The sequence below is a fragment of the Balearica regulorum genome, chromosome 4 (assembly GCF_011004875.1).
Source record: "Balearica regulorum gibbericeps isolate bBalReg1 chromosome 4, bBalReg1.pri, whole genome shotgun sequence".
Classification (NCBI taxonomy): Eukaryota; Metazoa; Chordata; class Aves; order Gruiformes; family Gruidae; genus Balearica; species Balearica regulorum.
In genome coordinates this window covers 34,551,719-34,570,820 of record NC_046187.1, presented here as the reverse complement: position 1 = coordinate 34,570,820, position 19,102 = coordinate 34,551,719, and the positions used below count along the sequence as shown (strand labels likewise).

Below are 19,102 nucleotides of genomic sequence, written 5' to 3'. Positions count from 1 at the left end.
TCAGCCAAATGGTTTCATTTTGACTGGGAATGTGCCACCTTGGCTGGGGGGGGCCTCCTGGGCCAGCAATCGTATCCCATGGGGCACATCATGGCCCTACTCCGCAAGTCAGAAGGCATGTAGTGTCCAGATGATTCCAACTGCAGGGCTGTCCCAGAAAAATACCTTCTTGCTGTAATTTTCCAATTCACCAAGAAGTAGATGTTTCTTCGAATCCCGGGGAAGTCCTGGCTCTCGGCTGGCAGTGCCGCTGAACTCCTGAGCCACGTGGGCACCAGGGGCCAGCAGCATCCCCATGGAGTCAGGAGCATTTAGGATTTCAGCTGCTGGGACTCCAAACCCAGCAGCCCTCAGCTTGGACTCGCTTTCCTTTCTGCAAATAACTCGTTTCATTTTATTTTTGTAATTAATCACAGCAAAACCAAGCCCGAAAATCCTCCCAGCGGTGTAACGAGCTCTCTCCGCACCACTCCCAGTACCTGGCCGTGATAATCACCCACGACGGGCTGCATCCTGATGGTGCTGGAGCAGGGCCGCCCAACGCCAATCCCAGTGAGCGCATGGCAAGCAGTCAGAGATGGTGCTACCCTACACCCATGCTGCCGCCGGAGTCTGCCTGCACACCGAGGGACATTGTCCTGGAGGAGAGGAGCGGGTGGGCTTCTCCCACCCTCGTGGCACTGGAGGACAGGGAGACCAAAACCAAACTCGGTATGGCAGGAGCAGCCCCAGCACCTCGGCACCAGCTCACCGCAGACCCATGAGCACCTCAGGTGGAAAAGCAGCCAGGGAGCAGAGCTAGGATGTGTAAATGCAATGGGAGATGAGATTTAAATAATAAGTGTCAGAAATATTGCTTACAAATTTCAATTTGTAATAAATGATCAATGTGCAGGCTAAAATATTCCCACTCTGGGGATTCCTTTTTTTTTTTTTTTAAGATTGAAACTTCTCTTTCTTCTGTAAATGCCAGCAATTTGTAGCCCAAGAATTAGCATATTCTGATATTTCTCTATGCCTTTTCAGGCTGCGTGTTGCCACGCACAGCCATCCCTCTGTCTTTTCTTTCACACTCCTCACACTTCTTGGCACTGACACCTCAAAATAACGGCTGCTGCTACACACGGGCTCACCTCTGCATGACGAAACAGCAGCACAAAGCAACTGACAACGCACATTCTGCACACTTTTTGCAAATAAAACCCCAAACACCCAGCCCTCGGCCCCTCTGCCACCGCCGGGGCATAGCAGCATCAGCCCCAAGGATAGACCTGGAGGAGCCACACGTGGGGGGCTGGCTGCCCCTTGCAGCAAACGCCGCTGGGTCGCACGAGCCCAGATGGGGCAGACGGACCAGAGCAGTGAGGAAAACAGCCGAGACGCTTGGGAATGCACCGGGGAACGGGAGCAGCCATAGGCAGGGACGAGGAGAGGCAACCACGGCGGTGGGGACTGTCATCCCTCCTTCTCCGGGCCTGGGGAAGAACCTGCAGGAGGGCAGCCCAGCGTGGGGACGGGGACAGCGGGAAGGCAAAAGGTCATCCAGAGGATACGGTGGCTTCTCGCGGGCAGAGCATCTGAATCGAGCATGTAAACATCCCACGCTTCCCAGCACAGCTTTAAATTAAAATAAACCCGTTCTGTAACACCACCAGAGAATGGCTGACTGAGAAATTTATAGTCCAAAGTATCCAGGAATTCACTCTCTATTACTCTGTGAACATTTATTAAAAATATAAAAATGAAATTAAAATGGCCATATTAGGCAGATTTGATGCCCTTTGTGGACACATATCTTTTATTTTCAGGACAAAGTTGCTTTTCTTCCAAGAAGTCTGATGAATTCAGAGATGGGAACTTGCTAAAATCATCCACAACGGTATTGTATAGCACTGCTTTTGCTTGCTGTTAAGTGATATTCTGTAGTTCCTCCGTTACCTCAGGAGGCTGAGTTGACTGGCCTGGGTTAAGCCAAAAAGCCAAAAATAGAAACAGAAAACCACAAAATATTGTAACAGATATTCAAAATCATAAATCTGTAATCAGCAAAGCAGAGAACCTCTGTTAACAACTATTTGTTGAGGCATGCAAATAAAAAGAGTTAATGAGACCAATTTAAAAAGTAGTTTTTGCAAGCCCAAGAGTTTTGGATTACTTGTATAAATACCCAGATTGCTGAAAGCTGGGCTGCTCTCAGGAATCCCTTAACCTTTTGACATCTCTACGCCACGCATTTACATCCCCGTGAGCTGTGTTGGTCCTGCCTGGCAGAGGCAGCCTTCCCCAGGGACCAGTCGTGCATTTTCCATGAGCCGGCCCCTGGACAAAAAGCAGCACTAATCCCAGAAGCGGGGACTGCCGGCCGCCAAGCACGGAGACCCGCTGGGAGCCGGCCGTGCCGTGCCAGGCTGCCGGGGACCCGCACCCCGGGTGGGCATCACACCCAAAAAGTGTCGGGGAGCAGGATGCTCTCCTCCAGCGCAGGGAGAAGGTGCAGATGGACTGCTACAGAGGCTCGGACATGTACGCCTTGCCCTGTCTCTCTAGTACGCAGCAAAGCAGCTGAAAGGGGCACTGGGATTCACTTTGGCCGCAGCTTTTTAGCAGAGTTTCGCACTACACTTACAACCAGATCAATGAAATAACTTGGCCACACCGATGTCAAAATCTCCATGTGCTTCTTTGTTCTGAGAAATTCAACTGCTCACTAAAAATGGACGACGGGAGAAAAGCTGTACCATGTGCATTGCCTTGCATGAAGAACCATCAATGTTTGGTCTCGGTTTAGATTGTTTCTTAATACTGCACAAAGATGTTATCACCCTAATATTTTTTTATTATTATTACTACTTTCATTTCTAAGCTGGTGCATCTTCCAGTACTCCTAGGCATGTCCTGCGCTTTTGCCCTAGGGTACAAGATGTCTCCTCTTTCTTGGTCTCTATAGTAACTACGAAAAAATTAACCTGTAGATCAACCTCTTCTCGCAAGTGCATCACCAAGTAAGCTGGTAAACTCAGAAACATGTGCACGGTTCTCAAACGATAAATATGTCTTCCTGTGTGATATATACTTGACAAATACCCAGCATGTCTGAAAAAGCTGACTTTCTAGATGCTTCCATCTGAATCCAAATGTTTACCTTTAGACCCCAGTTTTTCAGTTTGCCGCAACACATACGTTCACCCTGAGATTTACACAGCATCTAGCACCACCACAGTCTTGGCAGAAAAATCCTTGTTGATACTTATATCACTGTCAAATCCACTCATGCTGACTGAATTAATTACTTACTAAGCTGACAGTTTTTAAGACAGCACAAGATAAAACCAACCAAAAAAGCCAAACATAAAAAAATCCATATATAATTACAATGTGTGTTGAAATGTTAAAATAAGAATGGGATAATGTTTGCAGTGTCAAACCTTGGCCCTTGGATGAGTTTCTTAGTCTCAGATTTCAAAATGCATTGGTGCCTACAGACTCATACAGGTTTCTTCAATGCTTTTTCAACATGCGTATCAGCCAGTCCCAATAGTCTAAAACCTCTCAGACCAACTCTGGAAACTATTTAGCACCTGAATCCCATTTATTTCCACATAAACGTCTCAGTTACTTAATCATAATTGGGAAAACTGTACTTCTCTGCCTCTAAGGAATTATTTAATAAATTCTGCATCCTTTAAATATGATGGCAGAGGGAGAGACCAGAGATATCCTGGATAGACCAAAGTGAGATGAGGAATTAAGTGAGGGAGATTGGCAGTGACAAGACAAGCTTTGCTTTGGCTCTTAGAGATAGATAGACAGATAGGCAGACAGACAACGAGTAAACACACTACTAAAAGCCTCAAATTACAATCCATAATTTGTAAAACCCAGCTAACAGCATTTTCAGTGTGCATACTGAAACAGACTCGAAATTATTCCTAATTCATGACACTGAAATTTTCCTTAGTGCCACTTACGAGATCTCAAATTATTTCCATTATTCACTGGAAGAGATAAATAGCAAAACTCAGAAATTCCTGCCAGAAGTTAAATTTATGGAAATACTGTCTAATTTTTAGAGAAAACACTTTGTACCAGGTCATCAGTTCAAGACAGATGGCCTCATAAACCTCTCAGCAATGTATAAAACCTAAGGTTATATTTGACAGGTTCCAGGAACTGCATTTCACACAGATGACTGAGTGCTGCAGCAGAGAAGCAGAGGCCATTTACTGCCTAGTAATGGGACGTGAGCTGAATACACCCTTCACCTGCGCACGATGCAGGCTGAGACCAAAACAGAGAGCGACCGAGAGCTGCTGTCCCCACCGATGTGCCACACCACTGGTGTTCTACAGATCCGTGAAATCCTAGGCTTCATAAATCATTTCTCTGCCGTTTTCTCACCTGCAAGGACCGAGTGGTGATGCCGAAATGAAAGCCCAGGGAAGCAGCACGCCTCATGGCACGCTACGCTGCAGAGCCTGAATTTATATATCTGGCCCTGTCTGGCTCTTCAAACGTTTGTAGGCATCCCTTCTCTATTATTAACATACACGGTAAGAGCATCGGACTTCACATCACTTACTGCCATTTTACAAGGTAACCCTTTTTACTTAAGTCAACATATCTACAGCTGAAATATTTACTCATACCTAAGAGATAGACAAACTACACAATGTTAAAAGTTTATCAGTCTTTTCCAGCCTTCATACTATTTTGGACATATCAGTAAACAGGCAATCACCCCCAGCGCCTCCACTCGTAAAAGTGTAGCAGAAGGGATGGTATAAATAAATATGACCACCATATGGTATGTCGCTTTGGCCATTGCGAAGCAGAAACAAGCAGCGTTCTGTCATTTGTCCAATTTGGAAACCTCTCGATTATTTGACAATACCTGGTGTGCATTGGTTTTGCACATAAAATATAACCTCACACTATGAAACATTACTCAATTTTAAGAAAGAAGGTGCACGTATATGTGACAGGGGGGGAGAAAGAACTTTCCACATGTAAACAAATTACAGCAAACAGGGCTATGAGGGGTACACTGTAATTTGGGACAGTAATTTGCTGATATTTCACTCACATAAGTGATTCTGCTATTTTAATGGAGAGAAATTATGTAGCTGGAGCTCACAACTTGTTTACTCATAGATTACAAATTTCCCGGTGTAGCTATAGATCAGCTGCCCGCGCTGGGCACAGCTGGCACACAACAAGATCACGCACCTGTGCTGGTCTCCAGGAGCCTGGTCTCCTCTGCCCTCCTGGTGCTTCTTGTTGGACTCGGGCGCTGAGGAGGAGGAATCCACCAGGCTTCAAAGCAGAGGGGCACAGCTGGAAGGGGGAAGTCCAGGACGAATTATTTCTGGACAAGCAGCCTGCGGGCAGAGGGTGGTGGGGAAGTAAAGCCAGGCAATTATGCACAGAAGTCTCTGTTCAAAACACGTTACTAAGGTTTCCCCAAAAACACTACTGAGGAAATCCAGAATGAAAATCATCCATGCTATTTAATTTTAGCCCTTCCAGGGACAGATGGATCCTGAATGCCATTACCACACAGTACATTTTTCTGTCTCAGCACACAGGGCGGACGGCGCTACCTAATGAGCAGAGATAGCAAAATGTCTTGATCTTCACTGTCTACAGCACCATCGGGCTTCTGCACCTGAGTAGAGGAGAAGCAAGCAGAGGTCTGAGCAGGCTGACAGAGCCCTCTAGGGATGGGGACAGGCTGATTACCAGTGATGTCCCTAGGCATCTGCTAGCAGCAGAGAAATAGTGAACTCGGAATTCTTGCTATTTTGCAGATCCTCAGGGTACTTATGGGCCTTTCTCCCAGCTGTGACTCAACTCACTGTTCTTCAGCTTGTTTTCATCCAGGTCTGCCTCTTCCATCTCCTTGGCCAGGCCCCTCAGGCCACCCCAAGGCAGCAGTGCCCACCTGCTGGGTGCAGACCTAAGGGTCCTGGGGGGCGCGAGCATGGCTCCCAACCCAGCTTGTGCTGGACACCCAATCCACTCTCCCCACGTCTCCTTCCTGTCCAGTCTACCCTTCCTCGGACCCTCCCTCCCAAGGCACTCCTGGTCTCACCCACCTCCCGTTTAGCCCTTGTTCTCCTGGGTCGCCTCCTTGCACAAGAGTTTCCAGTTCCCATGTACGCCGGTGGTGGGTGGGTGGCTGTCTGCCCGCTGCCATGGCTGAATCCTTCTTGCAGAACACAGAAAGGAGAAGAAACATCAGGACATGCATTTCTATCAAAGCAATGAGTAAATGAGATATACAGAGACTATGTTTCGCTGTTGCTTTGGTGGCTGTAGAATATACATGTCAAGTTTTGCTCTTCCAGATGGTCCCTGTGTACGTTTTTATCATCTGGGAGATGCTCTCTCACTGATGGCCACATGAAAGATGGCAGACAACTAGACAAATGGGTGGAAATTCAGTGTGGGATCCCAGGGATGCTCCAGAAGGCTCTGTGAGCTCAGAGTCATGAATGCCATAAACACTAACACAAGTGATCCACTGACTTGTATTTGAAGTAGTCACAAAAAAAATTTCCCCGTGGTGGCTTGTCACTCATTCCATAGCCATGCTAGGCAGAAGAGTGCTCTTGCAAGGCTGTACAACCTTGGTAGGTGTGGCATTTTTTGGATGAAACTGTCAGGAGTCCCTATCTTTGAGAGGGTACCACCACCCTCCACTTTTTTTTACTTATGATCTTCCCCATTGCCTGTTTCTACGTACACCAGACACTGTCAGATGCACATGCTTCCATCTGCTGATTTTTAAGAACTCTTGGCTTTGAGACATCTTTGTTCTGGTTTAATCAGTAGATACTTTACCGGACGTAATTATGATCTGAAACCCCTATGTGCCTGCTAACATAGTTTGAAAAGGAACTGGAGCATCTGCAGTCTGTGGGGTTTTGGTTTTAGCTTACTCTCCTCTCAGTGATTACCAGGCTATTTCACATTTGCCCACGATTCCACTAAAATACTTGTAAATGCCCCTCCTCATCCCTGAATTGCTTTGCCTTGCCTAGTTTTAACTCGTCATGGCTTTTAACTCTCATTTTTTCCTGCTAGCAGTAACTTAGAGAACGTTCTTGTGTAGCTGCCACCTCTGTTTTCCATTTCCAGAACAGTTCATTTGTTAACCTCAGATTTTTTTGAGCAATCCCTCGTGAAGCCACATTGGCTTTTTTACTTGTTATTTGCATATCTGTTTTTCAGAGGAATTTTAATCTGTTGCACCCTAAATTCAGATTTCTTATTAGAATTCTGCAGCTTGTTAGCACACCCTTGGATCTGAGGTACTTCTTCTCATTGTATCCAGCCCACTAGGACCCTGATTTAACTAAGCAGTTAAGGATGTGCTTAATTTAAAGAATGTGTATAATCCTATCCCTGTTCAACAGAACACATATATCAATGGGACAAAAGCACATGCTGAAAGTTACTGTAAATTTGTAAAAACTTTTATTCTTGAAATCTAATCCTCCAGTACTACCGTAGCACCTTCTGGCTCCTAAACAGTTTTTCTCAATTAAACAAAAGGAGATTTGCAATACTCTGTTGTTTTCATCCTTTCATTTTCATAGGACTTTTACCTTCTGGGTTTTTAGGACACTGCAGTTTTTTACATGCTCTAGAGAGAAGTAGCCTCATGTTTTACCATATGGGGATGACAAGCCATCACGCTCTTGAAAAGCAAGAGACCCTTTATTCAGAGTAAGCAAAATAAAGCAGACTTTTTAGACCTCCAATTTCTGACTGGTAGGATTTGCATTTGTGGAGGAATCTGCAGAAATCAGCTGTGAAGGCTCAAGCTTACATCTCTCCCTCCAGGGCTCAGGCTAAGAGGCTGCACAGAGCCCATATGCTCTCAGGCCAGGCTTTGGCTCATCTCTCTAGTTAGGTGACTTTTTACTTTCTTGCAGAAAGTGACACCTACCATGCACACAGAAGCGTTTTTCCATGAGAAGAAGGAGCAGGAAGAGGCTTCCTACTTCCATGCTGCCTGGGGTAATTTGTCCCTTTCTCATCATGAGAGTCAAATGAACCACCCTGGAAGAAGAAAGTTGTGATTCAGTAGTATAGTAGTGTCCTGGTGAATTTTTCTTTTCACCCCAAGCTTCTAAAAATAGTCATTTTTGCTCTAGCAGCCAAAAGCAAATTGAAAAGAAATGGAAAGGAAGTGACATGACCAAGCAGCAAATCTTCTTTTTACCAGTCAGCTTTGCATTATAAATTAAAGCTTGACAAAGTAAAGATAATGCTTAAAAACTTTGCACCTTGAGACAACAAAGTCCCAACCGCCAGTCAGATGCAGTACTTTCAGCTTCACTCACTGTCTCCTAAGAAGTATGTTGGTTAGCTTCTTGGCTAAACTGTTGACTTGGGGTGTAACATTATTTCCAGGCAAAAGGCAGAACAGAGCACAGACCTGTTTGATTCCTGGCTTGGTGTCCTGTCACTGGCTTCAACAAAGTTTCAGTTTAAATCATTTTGGGTTGGGTTTTTGGGTTGGGTTGGGTTTTTCTTTGGGGGGGGTTGTCTTTTTTTTTTTTTTCTGGTACGTTTGCTTCATGTTTCAGTACTATCTGTTAAAAATACTGTGCAGCTTGATGCTATCACCCACACCCCAACAGCACTTTAGCACTTACTCCTTTTCAAGCAGAAGAGGAATTTTTCTTGGTGTTAATGGAAGTGCCGTCAAGGGTTGTGCGGGACCCCTCTGAGAGGAGAAGCACATACCATGTGCTGAGGTTAGTTTAAATCAGGTTTGGAGCCTTTTTTTAAACACAAAAATAAAAGATTTTATTAACATAGGAAATGATTCAGAAGAATCTGCAGGCTACAAAGCAGGGTAATATCCCTCAGATGGTACAATTACCCCGACAACTGGAAAAACTTGCAATTATACAAATAAGGTATAGCATTGCGAAGCTGATAGCAGTGTAGGAAGTTACAGACAGGTATTGGTCTTCTAGGAAATAAAGGGTGAGCACATTGCAATCAGCCGCCCAAATTGGATAACATGATATCTAACATATTCAATAAAGATGTTTAATGTTTCTTCATAACAAAGTAGAATAGTCATAAATCACAAAGTACTGATTCCTTTGGGTACCACAATCCTACAAGTTTGAAGACAAAGAATATATCAAATTTCATTCTCATTATAATCTCCACATAGTAACCTTGAGGTCGGAGAGAGAGGCAAGACCCTATGGAGGTATGCCTTCAATGAGGGAGAAGTGATTTTGCTTTGGATTGCTTGGATTTCTTAAAAGAAGAATCCTCTGCCTGAGTAATTGGGAGCATTTTGCCTTGTAGGGCTGAAATAACAGCAAAATTGGTAATACATTAAGTAATTTGGAGGTTATTTTGTAACCGAGGCTGCCCTTTAAATTTATCCACTTTCCCTATCAAGTACTCCCTTCCAAGAACTAATTACTGACTCATTCTCTTCCTGTGTCATCTAAGTACTGTTTCTTTCCATCTTCAGGGGGTTTTGTGTTTGCACTAACTAATCCTGTTTCTCCACACTAACATGCTTTAGCTACTAAAAAAAAAAAAGTAGAAAGGACAATTCAAAGTGAACAGACATCTTGCGTCAGACGAGAATTAGCAAACTCTAATAACTGTCTAGGCATTTATTTACTATCATTTACCTGATCATTTCAAAGTACTTTTAAGCCATTAAAGCTTTACAACATCCCATGAGGTTGGTGTTTTTAACCTTCTTTCACAGACAGTAAAAATGATACAGAAATAGCTTAGCCCCGGTGCTGTAGGTCATATGGGCAGTAACAGAGAGGGGCCATAAACAAGCTAACAAGGCTATAATGTTCCAGCCATTAGACAACACCACCTCCTTCTGGAATGAAAAGTCAGTAACACGGCTGTCCGATGCAGGGGGAGAAAAAAATAAAATAAAAATCACTGCAACTTCTTGAAAATTATTACAAGGCAGCCTTCCCTAAAAACTGGTAAGACAAAGGTGAATTATGAAATTCACCTTATCAATCACATAGTGTATGTTTCTACATTAAAATACAAACACTCAGGTGTTTAGATAGAGCTCTAAACAATATAGATACGTGAAAGAAGCGCGGGCACCTTGGCACCTGCACCTCCCAGGAGCTGCGCAGGTACAAAGAGCCCACGTTTGCAGCAGGATCAACGGGAGCACCAAGAGACCGGGTGGGACGGAGCATTCCGCAGGCGCACGATGGAGCTTTCATGGGCTGCTCCATCGTGGGTCCACAGGAAGCCTCGTGCAGCACCAGCTCATTCACCTGCTTGCTGGTTTGGTTTTGCAGCCCGCAAGGATGCCTCCAGTAACCCGGGCTGGGCAGATCAGGGGTAGGTACGCTGCTGTACGTGTGCTGTTCATATGCTGTATGTATAGCCACCCCGTCCATCTGGTCAAGTGCCATGTGGGGTGGGGGTCAGTGGTTCTGAGAATACAACTCAGAGACTGCTTCTGAAGTTTCAGCCCTATGGGGAGAAGACTATCCGAGCAGATTGCATCCAGCACCCGGGATGTATGGAGCTGAGATCATTACAGTGCCGTTACGACCACAGCAAATGCTGAAAGGAGTCCAGGACGTTATTGCATAAGACTCGAGCGCTTTCCTGGCAGTGATTGCGAAGAATATGAAAATGTTGAAACAGAATTTATTCTCAGTTTCAACATCATCTCTCAGAAAGAGTCAACCAGCAATGGAATTTCAAGGGGGAAAAGCTCCTATAAAACTAATGGCTTTTTACTCTCTCTCTGTCAGCACATGATTAATTCCTAGTGCTGGAGGTGCACTTCCATGGAGTTCTGGAAGTCATGAAGAAGCAAGAGAGGTTTCAAACAAGGCTTAATCATTCTATTCTCAGCCCTTGATCTGTCCAAAGCTCTGCTGATTAGAAGCCAGCAAGAATTTTTCCTTGAAAAAGGCAAAGGAAAACATCAGGATAATCTTGGTTTGCAACTTGGGATCTCACATTAACAAGAAAATAAAGCAAGACAGATTAAAAGTAATGTTATTTTTTTTTCAAAGTCAGATGCCTGACATTCAGCACCTAAATCTTTTTCTTGAAAGTTGTGTGTCTACTCCCAAAGCCAGTATAAACTGGCTGATTGAGGCCTCTGAAACGTATGCTGCACAGGCTGACACATTAATTTGGAATCATGAGTTTAATTAGAGTGACCTGAGTTAAAAAACTCTAAGTGAGTCACCAGTGATTACAGAAAAAAACAAGTTCTACACCTCATCTCTCCCTGTTGCTATGTTCTGAACACAAGAGCACGCAAACCTATACTCCCTCCCCCCCAACTCCTCAATTCCCAGCAAATAGCATCACTTCTGGAAATACGTTCCCCAGCCCAGCACTAACTTGTGGTAGTCACTGCAAAGTAGGTCTCGGCAATCTACAGCAGAACAATGGAGAAAGAAGTTAATTTGCAGAGTTGAGCAACCGTTTATAACAAGTACCTTCTAAAAACCTCCTGTGCTAGAGCTGAGAATACAGAGGTGAAAACATAGAATACTTTATCATTGTTCTCTATAGCTTTAAAAAACATTAAGTGTATAATATAGATCCAGGCTGTATGCACATAGATTAGATTATTGTACTTTTTTATATTTAAATATTTTTACCATTTTTTACTAAGCTCTCCTCCAAACATCTGGAAATTTTAAATTTTTTTAAAAAAAAAATCAGTCTTTTTAGAAAGCAGTAGAAGAGCCAAGGCTTTCTTGCCAATCAAAACATTCCCAAATACTGATTTCATTTTTTCCAAAATTTCATAAATATTTTTGAAAAATCCTCATGATCATTCCTTTTTTCCATGAAATAGAAAAGTTTGGTTCAAGCAGCGCTACCATTGCAAACAGAGGCAGAAAGTCCTGTTCCTGAGGAAGATATTCAACAGTCTTTATATGCATTAACCATTCTCTTTCTGCATTGCCCTTCATCCAGTCCATACTTTTGACTTCTGCAGTAGAAAAAGCAGGTGTCCCCCAGAACAAATTGCCTGATGTAGCCAAGATATAGTCTTTATATGCAACTTGGTTGACATGCTAAGGAAAAAATAGCTTGGGATCACTTAATTAAAGACAGTTTAATAATGCAAGCAACCTTTACTCAGTGTAGGAGGTTACATTAGGATGGCTCATCAAAGAAATGTGTACCAAAGTCTTTATTTCCTTCACCTTGCCCTTTGTGTTGCTATATTTTGTCCCATCTCTGCCACGCCATCCAGAAGGTCCATCCGTTTTCCCCAGGATGATATTTCAATCGTTCCCTCAGCAGACAACACCTCCCAGCTGGTTTCCTCAGCCTGTGCTTTTAGCATGCTGTGACTTCTGGTGACAAAGTTATCAATGGCATGATTAAACAGGAACGCTTTCCAGATGGCGCAGGAGGAATGCCACAGCTCTCCTCCTCCAGCTCAACCCTTGTCCTTCCAGGCCACAGCTCAGTGGTCTTTTCTTTAACCTGTTGCTTACCACTTGGCAGTCTGCGTACAAATCCCCATCTCCCTCAGGTTATTTCAGTCTCCCACACAGATCAGTGGCACTGAAGCTCTGCTAGATTAAACCTCTACATTTCACTTCCTTTGATGAGGAATTATCAAAGAGAAATACCAGTTAACGTGGTACAATTCCCTTTGAAAAGCTTCTGTTGCTTTTATTTTTCCCATTTTCTACTTGCCTTTCTATCTCTGTTCTCTATTGTTTCAAATCCTTGCATAGTACTGAGGTGACACTAATGAGCTGCCGAGATTATTTTTCCCTTCCTTCAACAGAGGGTGTTACAGGCATTATCCCCCAATCATAAAGTGCTATCTTTGAGTTCATAGATTATTAAAAATCCTTTCTACCAGACTTGCAATTTCCTCTGCCAGATCTTGGACTATTATGAGATGGACATTATCCAGCCACTCTTCCATTGCAAACACATTCATTCGCACTTCTACAGCTACTCCTGACTACGCGTGTCCCCATAGTCTTCCTTACAAAATACAGCTTCGTTCTAAAACAAAAGCAAAGTATTCTTCAGTTTGAGGTCATACTTGGACTACCTTTATCTTCATTCCCTCCTTATTTGATTTGGGGGGGGGGGGGGGGGAATTTTTGACCCCACTTCTAACCAGGGTGAAGTAGTATATTCATTTTGGAAATGGTCTTGTCTCCAGTGACAGATCTCAACACGTGCCTTAAAGGGTTCAGATAAGCCATTGTTGGCATTGTGTTGTGTGGCAGGAAGGTCCCAACACTTAAAAATACTCAAATTTGAAGGTTGCCCTGGAACTGCACTGGCCAATATAGTGGTAATCATCTAAAACCAACATTTGGTCCAAAAGAGAAAGGTAAACCATTCTGACATTGATTTCATCTTCCAATATATTTGTCATTTTGAGTATCTATGTCAACAAAGACTGATCAGAAACTGTTTCAATTACTGTCTTACCTTATGTGCTGCAGTGTCCCCAGAAGACCTCCATCTGGGTAGAACCGCCCCGTTTGGGGCTGAGGTACCTGGGCCAAAGCCGGTGTTTCTGCAGAGCACTCCCTCGCCTTCCAGCTCACCTGGAGCACACCCTACACTTCCTGCAACCGGTATAGACCAAGCTCACCCATCACCCAGCAGACAAAACAAGAGCATACAGCAAATATAGGAAAAGTAGGGAGTTTAATGATTTTTTTTTAATGTTTCTCACAGGGAGAGCCATAGGCGGCTACTCATTAAATCCCCAAAACCCTCTTCCAAGTCCTTCTGGCTTGAATGTATAAGGAAGATTCTCCCTTCTCTGTCTCAATCTCCTTCCATCTTCACCATGCCAAAACCCCAGATCAAACCTCATTTAAGCAATATACAAGGAGCAATTTCAATCCACTTAATATGTGTAATCAAATATCTCACTGCTCAGTATATTCCAGAGTTTGGGAATGCTTATGAAGCTGCCACAAAGCTTTCAGTGCACTGCAGAGCTCTGCTTTGAACTGCCAAAGAAACTGGAGGTTCTTGCCATAAAATTGAGGTCCAGTGTGTCACAGAGTGCACATTGTTTTGTCTAATTTGAACCTGGAAACAATTTCTATGCTTTTTTTCAGAACTAGCGAGTAACCATTGAGTGACCAGATTCACGTCTCCATGATAGTACTAAAAGATTTTCAGTGGGTTTGGCCTTCTAAGAACCATCCGCCCCATGATGCCATCTCCTCTCCTAGTTTCCACATACTAAATTTCATTAAAGAACAGCTGAAATGCAGGATGCTTTTTTCCTCACATCACCCCTCTGAGGAAAACTTTGCTTTTATCTACCATAAGGATTTTATGAAAGACTGAGAGAGCAAGACGTCCCTATGACAACTTCTGTAACACATTGGTCAAAATGGTCTATTTTTAGGCAGTGTCCCTAATGTTTTATATTTAAACTAAATGGTATGTCTGTGAGCTATATTCCCATGAGCGCTGCCTAACCTGGCAGTGGCATGACGGTGTTCCCAGGTGCTACACGCTGAAGGAGAGCTGCCAGCAGACCTTTGCATCGGGGTGCCCTTGGAACGAGCCTCCTGAGGGCTTTAACAACATATGGACATGAAAAACGTCCTCTGGGGCCAGACCAGCCATCCACCTAGTCCTATAAGCTATCTCTGACAGTGGCTTGTTGTAAATAAGTGTGTACAAATACGAATGTACTAATACATCTGGTAGAGCTTACTCAATTCCTGTTGTTGCAATAATTGCAACAGAACACTCTTTTTGGATTGGTAACGTACACCTTTGTATCATGAACCGTACAATCCTAATGACCAAAAAAATAAACTTGGTCAGTTTAATCCCTTGAGCTGTCCTCAAAGAGTCTTTCTGATTAGAAACAGCGAGCAGGCAGCACCCTTTCATTAGGAAAAAGAGAAAGAAGTAATAAATGAGCATACAAAACCCATGGGCTAAACTGGCTTATTAAAATGTATTAAGCCTGGCTAGCATATGTTACTGAGCAGAGCCAGAAAATGGCTCTAAGTGGGCATGGAGAGAGTCTCCTATTTTGCTAGTCGTCTTTGAAAGAGAGAGAAACCCACTGGAGTAAACTGTATGGAAAGGAAGAGGGAGGTCCCCACTCACCTCTGGAAATCCCCTGGGCCTGCATGGCAAAGCTGTGGCCAGCCTGAGAACTCCTGGAGGAAGGATGTCCTGAAGACTTCTTGTCCCGTGGTCCACCTCATCTCCACTTGCCAACACCTCTCTGGGGGTGCAGGCAGGACCACAGTACAGGCAGAGGTACAGCCCCAGCTGTCAGTCGGAGACATCAATGGGGTCATGAGGCAACCTAACTATAACAGCCACCAGGCAACGCAGGAATATATCCAAATCAAAACCTTTTTTCTTTTTTTTTTTTTTTTTCTGTCAGTCCATTTTTTTTTTGTGAAATACTGGTAATTTCCAGAAAAAGCAGCCAGTTTTCTTGGAGGTAGGTGTTTGGCTGAAAATTAAACACTTTTTGTCAAAAAGCAGGTTTAGCGAAGAATACTTGACCAGACCTTCTTCCAATTTCCTGCTCAGAAAAGCCTGTACTGGCCTGTGGTCCCTCTCTTCTTGCCCCTGGACTCACACATGCCGCCAGTAACTTGTGACTTGGAGGGAGCTACCTCTCACACTGCTTTCTAGCTTTGGTCTTGCCAGCGGAGAGGAAAAAGAGAGATGGAAAGGGAGATAGTACTTAAGGAAGGCAGAATCCTTAGAAACAACAAATATTGAGCACAGGCAGACAACTTAGAAGTGAAATGCTATAAAACGATATTGTCAGATGTTGTCAAAAATGGTCCACAGTGGAGAACTGGCTAGTCACACAGAGCTGGCTCTCCCTAGTCCCAGCTATTAAACTGTTATGAAGCTAAAATTGCATGAAATAGTTTCCTAACTTTACTTTTCCATGTATGTAATAACTATCCACACCACAAGGGTGTTTCACAACTGTAAAATGGGAAGAGGAGATATACACAAGACATTCTGTATTAAAATGTGATCCATGGTATGAAAAACAAATGAGAACCCTGGATCTGACCTAACTGTGAAGTAATTTCAAGTGATAATAAGATACCAATGATGAATTTGTTAAATCTGGAGTACATGTGGAACTCATCTGAAGCATACAGCCGAAAAATAAATACACTAATTTCAAAAGTGATGCAACATGACATTTTGTCCATAAGCAACTAGCTAAGGACAGTCTAGTCTGCAATTATATTTTTGTAGACATAAGCTTGGTAAATTTTTTAATCCATGTTAATATTTCTTGTTTACATAATAGTTCATCAAGACAGCATTCTCCTCCTCAATTTTGAGACATTAAAAGTCACACTGCCTGGTACAGTAAAAGGTCTACCAGCCCTAGAAGATAGATAAACATAGTGTATTAGTTTTTTAGCTCAGAAGAAATCCAAATACCAAAGTCTGGTTTCATGTACATCTCACTTATTTTGAATCAATCGTGCATTTCTAATACCCATGTGTTCAGAAAATGGCTAGATCCAATCCTTCCTGTAACCATGTTGTCAATATGTCCATAGCAGGACCCCAGAAATTAATCTTCTGAAATCTTTTCCAGCATGACATTTCTATGATTTCATCCCACCAAGTATGTGCTGCCTTGTTCTGAATCAAGCTCCAATGTGCCCAGGCTGTCCGGCCTAGATTCTGTCTAATCTCTTCTTGAAAGACCTCAGTGACAGCAATTCGGCTACTGCCCAACAAAGTCTGTTCCAAAATCTAAGCCTTCTGGATATGTCTACAGAGTATCTCTGTTTTCCATCTACTACGTATTTTGTATTTATAGTTCTTTGTAGTTCTTTGCAATTTTCATTACTGGCATTTATGGACAAGATTTCGCAATAATTTATCCCATTCTTATACACCGATTTCTGCTTATTCACTGAATAAGGAACTTAGGTCTCTAAGATGGATTTCTTCTTTCTGTTCCCAGTGCTAGGAGCTTACAAGTCAGGTGTAGAGCTGCTGAGAATTGAAGGACTGATGGATCTGGATGTAAGTACCTCTAGTCAATGAGAACTCATCTACATATAAATCTGTTTCAGAAGAAGGCACAGCTTGAAATGAAAATAGGAATAATTCTATGATAACCCTATGGTTAGACAAGCCTTTAGTGGCTAAATAGCATATCACTTTGTATTGGTTAGCTTTCAGAGAAGGAAAACTACATGCATCCTACTCATCATCGACAGTATAATTTACTGTCAGGCTGCTTGCTGTCAGTTTTATTTCTAACAGGTGTTGACTTCACATAACTCAGGAACATTTGCCCACTTAACAGAGACTTCATTTTCACTGCACAGCAAACAGTTGAAATATGTGAATGTTGCCATCTAGATATAGATAATGTCAAAATTCAAAGTATTTTCTATTCCTTATTTTTTGCTCCGTCTCCAGAGCATGACTCCTTTTCTTTCCCATAGCCTCATACTAAAGTCTAAAGTCCAGGTAACAGTTAAGCTGTACTTTTACGGCAAACACTGATAATTTACCAAGGAGTCAGATGATTAGTGACTCCAAAGCACTGTGACAATTAAAAGGGAGCATTCTAAACCTTCAAGAACTTTTTGGAAAAGCTATTTTGGATTGCCACATGGAGAACTCAGGAAGCAGGAGGGATATGTTACATTGGAACCTTTCACAACACAACAGCCTAAGGGCAATGAGAAGATTTTCATACTGCTGAGGGTAAGCGGTCCATGAGTCCTACAGTTAAATATTCCATGTCAGAAAAAAGACCTCCATCTTTGACCTCTGCATGATTCATATTCTTTCAAGTTAATACTGAAGACAAAACATATGAAAATAAAGTTACGATGGGTGTTTACCTGTAAACAGGACTGCCTGGTCAAAAAACATATGTAATTTTTACTCCCTTTCATTCACCATTGTCTTCCCGCCCATAGCATTACCGCTGAGAATTCAATCCCCAAAAAGCTTATGGATAGGTTTTCAGCCTAACTTCAATTTATTGAGTATTCAAATGGATGTGTAATTGCATTGGGTCTGGCTGAGATGGAGTTAATTTTCCCCAGAGCAGCCCTCACAGTGCTGTGTATTGGTAGCGAGCAAGGTGTTGGTAACATACCAGTGTCGTGGCTACTGAGCAGGGCTGGCACAGCACCAAGGCTGTCTCTCTCCAACATTCCCCCCTCACCAGCAGGCTGGGGGTGGGCAAGATCTTGGGAGGGGACACAGCCAGGACAGCTGGCCCAAACTGACCAAAGGGATATTCCCTACCATATGATGTCTGCTCAGCAATAAAACTGAACAGAAAGGAGGAGGAAGGGGGGACATTCGTTACTTACATTTGTCTGCTGGAGCAACTGCTATGCATACTGAAGCCCTGCTTCCTGGGAAGTGGCTGGACGTTGCCTGCTGATGGGAAGTAGAGAATAAATATTTTGTTTTCCTTTGCTTCCACGCATGGTCTCTTTGCTTTTGCTTTATTAAACTGCCTTTATCTTGACCCATGAGGGTTTTTTCCATCTTATTTTCTCCCTCCACCCCCACCTCGCTGAGGAGGGGAGTGACAGAGCAGCTTGGTGGGCACCTGGTGTCCAGCCAAGGTCAACCCCCCACATGGCCTTTTTGGTGGTCACCGTGGGGCACAAGACAATGGTGGTTTTGTATTAAGCTGCTATAGTTATAGTAGTTACTAAGTGGCAAGCTCCTGTGCAGGTCTGACGTGGTTTAGCCCCAGCCGGTAGCTAAGTGCCACGCACCGCTCGCTCACCCCTCCCCCGGCGGCATGTGGAGGAGAACGGAAAAACAAGGGCAAAGCCTCGAGGGTTGGGATAAGGGCAGTTTACTGGGACAGGGGAAACAATCAACAACAGTGCTGATAACAGATAGTAACAATGGGTGATAACAGAGAACGATTTACCGATCCCGACCGACCAGACGCTCAGCCCATCCCGGAGCCACACCAAGCCCGCCCCTGCCCGACTAGCCCCCTTTTATGGTGAGCATGACGTCACATGGTATGGAATAGCCCCTGGCCAGCTTGGCCCACCTGTCCTGGCTCCTTGTGAAATTAACT

At 43.6% G+C, this 19,102-nt stretch overlaps 1 long non-coding RNA gene across 1 annotated transcript in view; it reads right to left on the bottom strand.

The window, feature by feature from the left end:
- The window catches only part of LOC142601722 (uncharacterized), a 48,285-nt gene that overhangs the window by 5,366 nt on the left and 23,817 nt on the right, over positions 1 to 19,102 (bottom strand). The window contains exons 4-7 of the long non-coding RNA XR_012835299.1: positions 18,369 to 18,438; positions 7,955 to 8,067; positions 6,096 to 6,208; positions 5,227 to 5,378 (exon numbers count right to left, since the gene is read on the bottom strand). This is a non-coding gene — a long non-coding RNA (uncharacterized LOC142601722). The remainder of the gene's footprint in view (positions 1 to 5,226; positions 5,379 to 6,095; positions 6,209 to 7,954; positions 8,068 to 18,368; positions 18,439 to 19,102) is intronic.